The 10,491-nt window shown below is 36.9% G+C and overlaps 1 non-coding gene across 1 annotated transcript; it reads right to left on the reverse strand.

Moving 5' to 3' along the window:
- Positions 1 to 6,888: 6,888 nt before the first annotated feature.
- LOC138821273 (U6 spliceosomal RNA) lies at positions 6,889 to 6,991 on the reverse strand. The gene has a single exon (XR_011370113.1). It is a non-coding gene; the product is annotated as a U6 spliceosomal RNA (small nuclear RNA).
- Positions 6,992 to 10,491: the final 3,500 nt, after the last annotated feature.

Below are 10,491 nucleotides of genomic sequence, written 5' to 3' on the forward strand. Positions count from 1 at the left end.
CCAAAAATTGTGGTATCTATACACAATGGAATATTATGCAGCCATTAGAAATGACAAAATAATGGCATTTGCAGGGAAATGGATGGAGCTAGAAGGAATCATGTTGAGCGAGGTAAGCCAAGAACGAAGAGACAAACAGTACATGGTCTCCCTGATAAGTGGATGATGAATCCAAAATGTTAGGTGATATGACAAAACTAACAGGACTTAAGAAACAAAGAACTCCCACTCATCTGGTTGAACCACTACTAAATATCCCCATGCTGCTGATCACATATATGGTATATAACATATGAGCACCGTTATATATTACAGACTGTGATAGACAATTTGCTCCAGGAAAGTTAGAATGAACTTGTGACTTTAAATGAGCATCATTATTCCACAATACTGTGAATTTCCGGAAATTAAGTAATCACTTAATCACGATCAAAAAAAAAAAAAAAAGAACCTTGGGGAAGGGAGGGAGGGAGGGGATGGTAGGAGGAAAACAATGGAGGGGGTAACAATGTTCAAGAGGAAGTGGAAGTGTACTCATTACCTCACTCATGTAACTGTAACCCTCTGTATAGTATCTCTACAATAAAAAAATTAAAAAAAAAAATCAAGCAGAAAAAAAAAAAATAAAGGTCACCATATACACCAACAACAAAAAAAAATAAATAAATACCATTATAAAAATGATATATTATTTAACTGTGATTTGAATTATAGTGCTAACAAATTGTGATGTAAACAACATTTAATAGAATTATGGGTAATACTTTTTAAACTTACCAGCTTGTTATTTGTTACCTAATTGTGTCATTTGTTATTCTTGGTCCAAGTCATCCCTTCAACTTGCTTAATTTTCTATTTTATCTATATTGGTTTGCTGATTGTGCATTTTGTTTTCCCTTTTTAATTACTGACATGAGGCTGAAAATCTGTGTGCAAGTTTATTCCTTCCTATGTAAAAGTAAAATTTCTGGTCTCCACAGCTGTTTTACTGCACTGTACTACAGTATTTCCCCCTTTCCTATCTCCTTTATTGCTGCTCTCATATATTTTATTTTTTATTTAAATTCTATTGTTAAGGTAAAGTACAGAGGGGTTATACTTACACAAGTAAGGCAAGGAATTCATTTCTTTTCTAACTTGTTACCCCTTCTCCAATTTTTTACCTTCTTCCCTTCCAATGCCCCCCCCAAGATTATTTCCAACATATTGTCTTGTGAGTATGACAGTTGCATAGGTTACTCATTTGACCTTTGTCTCACCATTTTGTTTTTTCTCTTTCCATTCCCAAGTTCAAATCAACATATTTACAATACCCAGGGCATCAGATTAAAATACAGTGACTTCAGGCGATAAACCATAGGTGGGGAAAACACAAAAGGATAAAAACAAATCACGTAGTACATTAAGAACAACAAAAAGTTGTTCTTATAGAGTCATATGTACATAGCTATTGAGCTATTCTGCTCAACTATTAATATTATCCTTGATGTACACAATACTGTTCCCATATTACCCAGTAATCCCACTTCTGGGCATTTACCCTAGTGACCACAAACAAGGCCACTCTAAAGCTACCAGCCCAATTATGTTTATCACAGTAGTATTTACCCTAGTTAAGATATGGAATCAACCCAGATGCCCCTCAGTAGATGAATGGACCAAGAAAGTGAAACACACACACACCACACACACACACACACACACACACACACACACACACACACACACACACCAGAGAGATATACGTACATGTAATACTATGCTTTCATCAGAAAGAAAGGTACCATCTCATTTTTAAGGAAATGGAAGAACTTGGAAAAAATCATATTAAGTGAAGTAAACTAAACAAAGAAACATAGGTCCCGTGGTTTCCTTTATTTGCAATAATTAGTTTACACCAAGGATAATATCATGTATTTTAATTTGACATTTTGTTCTATATTGAGCATGCAACATTATGTTCATCTTATCCATTACTGAGGGAAGCACAACAAAAAGAGCAACCCCTACTCATAAGAACAACTCCTACTTACTTAGCTTCATTCATTTCATTTTTTAGTTGTGAAAATACTGTACAGAGGGATTACAATTACACAGGCAAGATAATGAGTACATTTCTTAACAAGATTGTAGCCTCCTCCTTTGTTTCCCCTTCCCACCCCTTCCCATCTTCCCTCCGCCCCCCACCCAATCCTACCCGCTTCCCCCCACCACAAAAATTGTAAAGTTCGTTTTCGACATAACGACTTGTACATTTCATTGTTGCAATGGGTCCACCTGTATCCCTATTTAAACGATTTGTTTTTCCCCTACCCCTCCACAAATTATACCGACATCAAATACAGTGAAAGCAGGGGTTATACTGTGGGGAAGGAACATACAAACAACAATGAAATAGTCTTATAAATGTGTTAGAAACAATCGCATGAAAGAAAAAAAAAGAATACATATCTTAGGGTTCATTTCCCTAACATCACCTTATCTGACCTTTTCTGCTTGACTCAGACATATACTAGATATTGCAAATCAGGGAAACCATGTAAGGCCAGTGTTGTCTCCTGTATCCTCATGTTGTACATTACAACTCTATACTGATTCATTCTGTATATCTACTATCTTCAACATTGTGACCTAAATGTCCCAACAATTCCACGTTGCTTTACTTGTTAAAAATTTCTGTCTTAATTTTTGATGTTGGTTTGTGTGTGTTTGTGTGTGTGTGTGTGTTTACAAAGATCAGCAGACTACATTTTTCTTCATTTCGAATACATCTTTCAGCCGGGCGCTGGTGGCTCACTCCTGTAATCCTAGCTACTCAGGAGGCTATGATCTGAGGATCGCGGTTCAAAGCCAGCCCGGGCAGGAGAGACCGTGAGACTCCTATCTCCAATAAACCACCAGAAAACCGGAAGTGGCGCTGTAGCTCAAGTGGTAGAGCGCTCGCCTTGAGCTGAAGAGCTGGTACAGCGCCCAGGCCCAGAGTTCAAGCCCCACGACAGACAAAAAAAAAAAAAAAAGAATACATCTTTCAGGTCATTGTAAGTTGTCGCTAATGGGAGAAGTCACTTGCTATTTTAAGAATGAAACAGAAAAAGATATTTGTGCATGTACCACAGTTGCTTTATTAGTCTGTAGTTGAACACTGAACTTCGATTTATATCTTGGCTGTTGTTGTGAATGATGATTACAATGAACTGCACATATATTTAAGTTACAAATAGAGAAATAATCACTTGATTGTTGGGGCAGATTATATTTCAACTTTGGAGTTCTTTAGAAAGCTGCATATTACTTTCTACAAGGAGAATACTAACCTGCATTTTGTTGAAGAGTGTAGAAAATTTCCTTTTCTCCACACTCTCAGCATTATTACCTTTGTTAAAAGGTAATAAAGGGCAGGTTTTTATTCTTTTCAGTACTCCAGACTGGCCTTAGACTTAAATCCAACCTCCTAAATGCTTGGAGTTAAAAGCCTTTACCACCACACCTGATTCCTTTGATTTTTTTGATAAAAGTTACTGTTAGGTTTTTAAAATGAGGTAGCTGAGTAAGAACAGCACCACGCACGCAGTATTCAGGTACTGGGTAGGTTTATTCAGTAGACCTGCTGGGACCAGGCAAGGTTGGCACTCCACGTGGCTGGGAAAGGCCTGGGAAAGAGAGGGAGCTGGGAAAGAGAGAGGAAAGAGCTAGAAAAGAGTTAGAAAAAAGCAGAGAGAGCTAGAAAAGAACAGAGAGAGAGCAGAGAGAGAGAATAGTGAGAGAGCAGAGAGAGCTAGAAAAGAACAGAGAGAGAGAGAGGACAGAGAAGAGAGCTGAGAAAGAGCTAGAAAAGCAGAGAGAGCTTCTGGGCCTGGGCTAGGCCTTATCTAGGGTATGGGCAGAGAAAGTTGTGGGCACATCAAATTCAGATGTGACCTCTTCCAGGTGTCCCAGTTGCCAAACGCAGATACAAGGTGGAGAGTTTGCTGTGAGGAGGGTGGAGTCTGCTCGCCATCCAGGAACGGACCTTACAGTTACAATAATTATGAAGTAGTATCATAGTAATTTTGAATTACATTTCTGTAATGACTTCTGCTCAAAAAGAATTAAACCAGCATAGAAGTGGTATTAAATAACTTTGTAAACCCACTGTAAATTTTCAGGGCTTTAAGGAGAACATGTCTATTCAGAACTTTTGTACACTTTTAATCAAGTTTCTTGTTAATATCATCTTTAATCTTTCAATACAAAATCAATAATTAATTCAAGATATTAGAAAGCAACAATATTAAGCAACTCCTAACATTTTCAATTTTAAATAACATGATATTGCTTAATCATTTTCTGTTTATGCTTGAGACTATATAACTCACTTTAGTCAGACCTTTTATAAGGCTGTATGCATTTTATTTATTTCACAATGATTGTTTTTTCCAAAGACTGCGTGTCTAATTTCCTTGTTTTCTTTCAGTCTCAAGTAGTTCAGATTTCAAATGAAGAATAAATGGACAGAAGCAAACAAAAAATAATATACTTCCCCTCATCTGATGATGCCTTTACAAGAATGAGGAAAGTGTTCATCCAAGAACCGATGATAGGACATCGAAAAGAGAATCCATTCTTTTAGGTCTTTCTTAACTTTTCAATGTACCTTAAATAATGTAAAACACAAAATAATGTTCAGATACTTTGAAGTTTTATCAGTTTTGCACATTTTCATATGAACTTCACCCAGTCTACAACATTCCTTCATTATTTTGTCCCTGATATTTTTACACTATCAAGACATAAGATAACCAGTTTGATTTACAGCATGAGAAATAATCCACCTGGCTTCCTTGGAAGAAGAGTATGGTCAATAGATAACATTACTTCTGTTTGCTCACTATATGCAATGGTTTCTGTAATACTTATCACATTCTTTTTAGTATTTAAAAAAAAAAAAAACTGCTGGCTAAACTCAGAACTCATTCATGGAAGTTTATGTTAAGTATTTCACAAGTTTTATTTTCCTTAATTCTTAAGATAACGTTTTCTATAATGCTAATGTTATCACCATTTTAGTGTTGGGAAAAATTGTAATTAAAGGCAGTAAGTGCATGGCCCAAACACGCACTGTGAGGAAGAAAATGAGTCAAAGTTTCCAAAAGTCTTTCAGCAATAAACAAAAGGTAGGTAAAATCTCTCCATTCTCTTACACTCTCAATTCAATATTCATATTGTCCAAGAAATAATACCATAGCAATTATTGCCCATGGTGATTGTTTTCTGTTACATTTTGTCTTCAACACAGACTATGTAGGTGACATTGGGTTATCATGCACAGAGCTGAGCTTATAAGAAAGACAAATATATTCTGTCCCATTTTTCCAGGTTCCAATTTATAAAGTACTAAACTTTTAAATATCATCACTTACTTTCTTAAGAATCCAAAAAAACGAAAAAAAAATTCACAAATAATCACTCCAAAATGCTTTAAAAGTAGGAGATGATAAAACAGGCCCCTGTGAAGTAAACTTTCTTCTACTTTTAAAATTACTCTGAAAGCCTTGTGCTGGTTGATCACACCTGTAATCCTAACTACTCGGCATATTTACTCAGGAGCCAGAGAACTGTGGATAGCAGTGGAAGCCAATCAGGGCAAAATAAATTCATGAGATTATTTTTTCAAAAATTTCAATGAGTTAGCAACGGGCCAGGAATGGAGATGTAGCTCATATAGTAGCTCACCAATCTAGAGAGGAAAGGCCTAGCAAGACTTTGAAGCCCTTTTTTCAAACTGTGAGCACACCAACATACATGGAAGTGCATGAGAACATGTGCACGTGCACACACACACATTCATTCAAAATACCTTGATATCAGTTTTTTGCATTAATTTCTTTGTTAGCCATATTGTATGAGTAAAATAAAGGAAATAAACTCTCCCATCTCAGAACATTTTCATACTTTTTTATTTTAAAAATACTGTACAGAGAGGTCACATTTACATGAGCATGTAATGAGTACATTTCTTAAAAAGGATTGTTACCTCCTCCTTTATTTTCCCTCTACCATCCCTTCCCTCCAACCTCTACAAGTAAACTCCCCTCCCCTCTTCCCCTGCCTAAATTGTAAAGTTCATTTTCCACCATAGTTTCTTGTGCATCTCATTGTTACAATGGGTCAATCTGAATCCCTACTTAAGCATTATTTTTTCCTTCCTCTTCACAAATTAGAGGAGCGTATATACAAGAGGTGGGCACACCAAATTCAAATACAGTGAAAACAGGGGTTATAGCATGAGGGAGGAACATATAAAGAAACAAAAAAACACAGAGACTGTTATAAGTACGTTCGAAACAATAGTAAGAAAAAAAAAAAACTTGTGTTCCTATTTGGGCGTTCATTTCCCTTAACATCATCTTATCTGGTCATATGTGCATAGATTTTGACCTTTTCTGCTTATTCCAAACATATATTAGTTATTAAAATTAGGGAAACCCTGGGACCTATGTTTCTTTGGACCTGGCTTACTTCACTTAATTTTTTTCCAAGTCTTTCCATTTTCTAACAAATTGGGCGATGCCATTCTTTCTTATGGAGGCATAGAATTTCATTGGTACAAATAGCACATTTTCTTGATCTATTTATCTGATGAGGGGCATCGGGGTTGGTTCTATATCTTAGCTATCTTAAACAATGCTGCAATAAATATAATTGTGCTGATAGTTTTAGTACCGTCTTGTTTGTGATATTTTGGGTAAATGCCCAAAAGTGGGATTCCTATGTCATAGGGGAGTTCTATGTGGAGTCTTTTGAGGAACCTCCATACTACTTTCCAAAGTGGTTGAACAACTTTACACTCCCACCAAGAGTGCAGTACAGTTCCCTTGTGGCCACATCCCCTCCAACATCTGTTGTTGTAAAAGTATGGAATGGTACAGGAATTTGCCTATCATCCTTGTGCATGGGCCATTCAAATCTTCTCTGTATCGTTCTAATGTTAGAGTACGCCATGCTGAATGGAGCATAGAACATGTTTTATATATAAAGTGTAATTGATTTTCTTAAACTAGACAATTCAACAAAAAGTAAGTATAAAAGAATTTTCATGAAATTTAAAGCCATGTACTTCTTACATAAGCACACATTTAAGAATAAAGTCAAGATTGACATGTCAAAAACAAAATAATTACAGATATTTGTTGTTCAAGAGATGTGTAGGAGGACGAATTCAATTATTCTATACAAGGCTCCTGTCATAATGAACACTGCAGCAAGTGTTAAGTTTTGTTAAAAGTTTTAATGGTTTAAATATATTTAATTTGGGGAATTTGCTTATATATATATATAATTTGGATTTATCTCTATATTATGATAAAAAACTGTTTGAATAATTGATTTATAATATATCCTAGTTTCATATACCAAATTACACTCAGAAAATGGGATATAACAATTAACAAATAAGTCCTGGCAGAAAAAAATGGCACCCCTATACTATGTGACACCCAGTTCTGAGATATTTCATTATGCCTCCATTTAATGAATGTGATTGTTTAAATGTTTCATAAGTACTAATTAAAATTGATCAGTGTATTATAATCTAATTGTTTACAATTTTATCCGAGAATCATTTAAGAATTTCCCATTCAATCATGACATCACATTCCATTGGTATTCATATGGATAGGAATGAGTTTCTTAGGATCTTCTGCCATTTGGAGATGGCAGGACCAGGATTCGAACTGTGGGCTCCAGCTCCCTCCACTTCAACCCGAGGATAGGGACTCACTGGTCTTTCAAGAACATCAGCAAGACCAATGATTAGGAAGGCACCAGTGGCTCTCAGAAGTCCTCGTTGATACTTACTATAATGCCCGGAGACTTGGAGCCCCCCCAAAAGACCACCAGGGACCAAAGATCAATGCAAGCGGCAATGAGTCTTTTATTGATGAGCTCGAGCACGGACCCCTCTGTGCACTGATGTCCGATTGCAGAGAGAGACCCCAAGCACAGGGTTACAACACTTTTTATATGTTCTTTGGTAGGGGTAAGGCCTCAGTATGTATTGGCAATGAATTAATATACCATGTGAGAAATTTAAATCATAATTCTAGCAGATGATTGGTGCAATACAAAGTGGGAAAAGGGCTGGGGCTAATAACTGGTCAGGCTAACAAGATATTGTGCTCTAAACTAATTAGACTGTACTTCTAGGGTAACTTAGGAGAAGTGGTTGCCAGATGTCCACTATCTCTGACCCCGACCCAGGGGAAGTGGTTTTGCCAAGCAGCCACTATCTCTGATCCTAGGCACAGGGGAAAGTGATCTGGAATGTGTACTTTGTCAGGTACTCCCTGCCAGAGGGTCGTTAATTTCAGCTCCAGATCCAGGAGTGTCTGGGGCTCAAGGGAGGGTAGAATAGCAGCTGCATTCCTCAAGAAGATCTAATACAAAATGCAAATATAGGTCTATCTGATTATATATATCACACTTCTCATTACAAGGTTGAGATAGGAGGATCATGGTCAAAGTCATCCTAGGCAGAAAAGTCCTTGAGAACCCTGTCCAACTTCAGGGCCAACAAAGCAAGAAGTATAGCCATATGACTCCAGTGTTAGAGGGCTAGCCATCAATAAAGCAGCTCACGGACTGTGCCCAGATCCTGAATTCAAGGTCCAGGAGTGTTAACAAACAACTATGCACAACAATCTTTGCAGCCATCTGCCTAAAGCAGGTCATCCTCAGCAGTCTTTATTTACATTTTATTATGAGGCCAATGCAGGAACAGTCACAAACCACGCAGGGGAAGAGAAGATCAGGTTTCTTAGAAGTAACCAATATTCAGAAAATTAAAATTGAGGACATAAAATGGTAGCATACTTATGTAAAAACTACCATTAAGAAAAAGATGAGGGGGCTGGGAATGTGATTTAGTGAGAGAGTGTTGTCTAGGATACAAGAAGCCCTGGGTTTGACTCCTCAGTAGCACATTCAAGAAAAAGCCAGAATTGGTCTTGGATGTCAGGAGGAAAGAAGGGAACACTCCCCAGTCATGAGGCCTTCTGCAGTGTGCCAGGACACCAACATGTTCTTCACACAACCACAGAGCAGGAAGACTGTCTCCCACTTCTCAGTCAGCCAAGGGCCCCAGAGCAAAAAAAAAAAAAAACTAGCAACTTACAGATGGCTACCAGTTTTACATTTGTTTTCTTTGCAAGGTGACCATCCTGCTTCTGATTGACACGGTTGAAGAATGTTGGTAACTTGGTATTGCTGAAGGCTGGCGGGCTACCAGGGAAGCCATAGGCCAACATGGCAATATAGGCCCTGAGTTTGAAGCCGGGTCCTGACCCCTACCAATGGATGGAGATCCTATGAGTCTCCTTCTTATTCACTGGAATACCGATGGAATATTATGAATGGCAAGGTTGAAATAGTTGTTTCTGAATACTACTATATAAATAGAGTGATTTTAGTAGGCCAATGGATTTTAATGAATATTTTTGACACATTCAAAAAATACTATTAATTACATGGACACAATAATTCCAGGGCAGTGGTTGATTTAATTAATAATTAAGGATGAAAACAATAATATTGATTACATGGAGGTATACGAAATACCCAAGAATTGATAGGAATGTAGCCTATGTAACCGAATAATGTATAGACATCTCTGGCACTCTATAAAAATCAATATTTATTTGTGTACTACCATCTGCATGTCTATCTGTTCTAATTTTGTCAACTCTGGAGCTGGATCTCAAGTTTTGGAAATGCTTGTGAGCTCAATATGCCTCAGGCTGGCATGCTGACACTCACCATTCATGAATTGGACCTTGTAGGCTGTGACTTTAGATGCCAGCACATACAAAAATTGAATTGTGGAGTAAGAAGCCAATGGTGACACATGTTTTCCTTTTCTGTGAAAGACCTGGTATCAGGTGTGAAGTTTCATACATAGGCAAATCTATATCCTATGTAATAAATGTAATAAATATTTCATGTGTAATAACAGTCAATAAAATATATGGTAAGTAAATGAATAAAACCAAAATAAAATGAATAAGTACACTAAGCACAATATGGGGTCAGCATACGGGGTTCTATTTCAGGGCCTGGAAAGTGCCTGGCAGCTGAATTGCCTAGAAGCTGCTGTGCTGACAGTCATCCATTCATGAATTGAGCCTTCTAGGCCCTGAGTTAGATCCCACCACTGCCAAAAAATGTAATCTTTGAGTAAGAAGCCGAGCGTGACACATGTTTTCTTTTTCTTTGAAAGTGCTTGGTGACACGTAGGATGTATAATTCAGATGAAAATCTATATGTAATATATGCAAATCTATATGTAATAGGATGTCATAAATCTAAAAAATGTCATAGGTGGAAGAATTGTCACTACAATAAATGAAAAGGAGATTGAATTAGTAGTGAATCATTCTAGGATAAAATTAGACACTAAAATTATAGGATGTGGATTAAGTTTAATATTTTATTATTACCAGAATAAAAATTGCATGG

The sequence above is a fragment of the Dipodomys merriami genome, unplaced genomic scaffold (genome assembly GCF_024711535.1).
Source record: "Dipodomys merriami isolate MVZ:Mamm:240054 unplaced genomic scaffold, mDipMer1.0.p SCAF_905, whole genome shotgun sequence".
NCBI classification, from domain to species: domain Eukaryota; kingdom Metazoa; phylum Chordata; class Mammalia; order Rodentia; family Heteromyidae; genus Dipodomys; species Dipodomys merriami.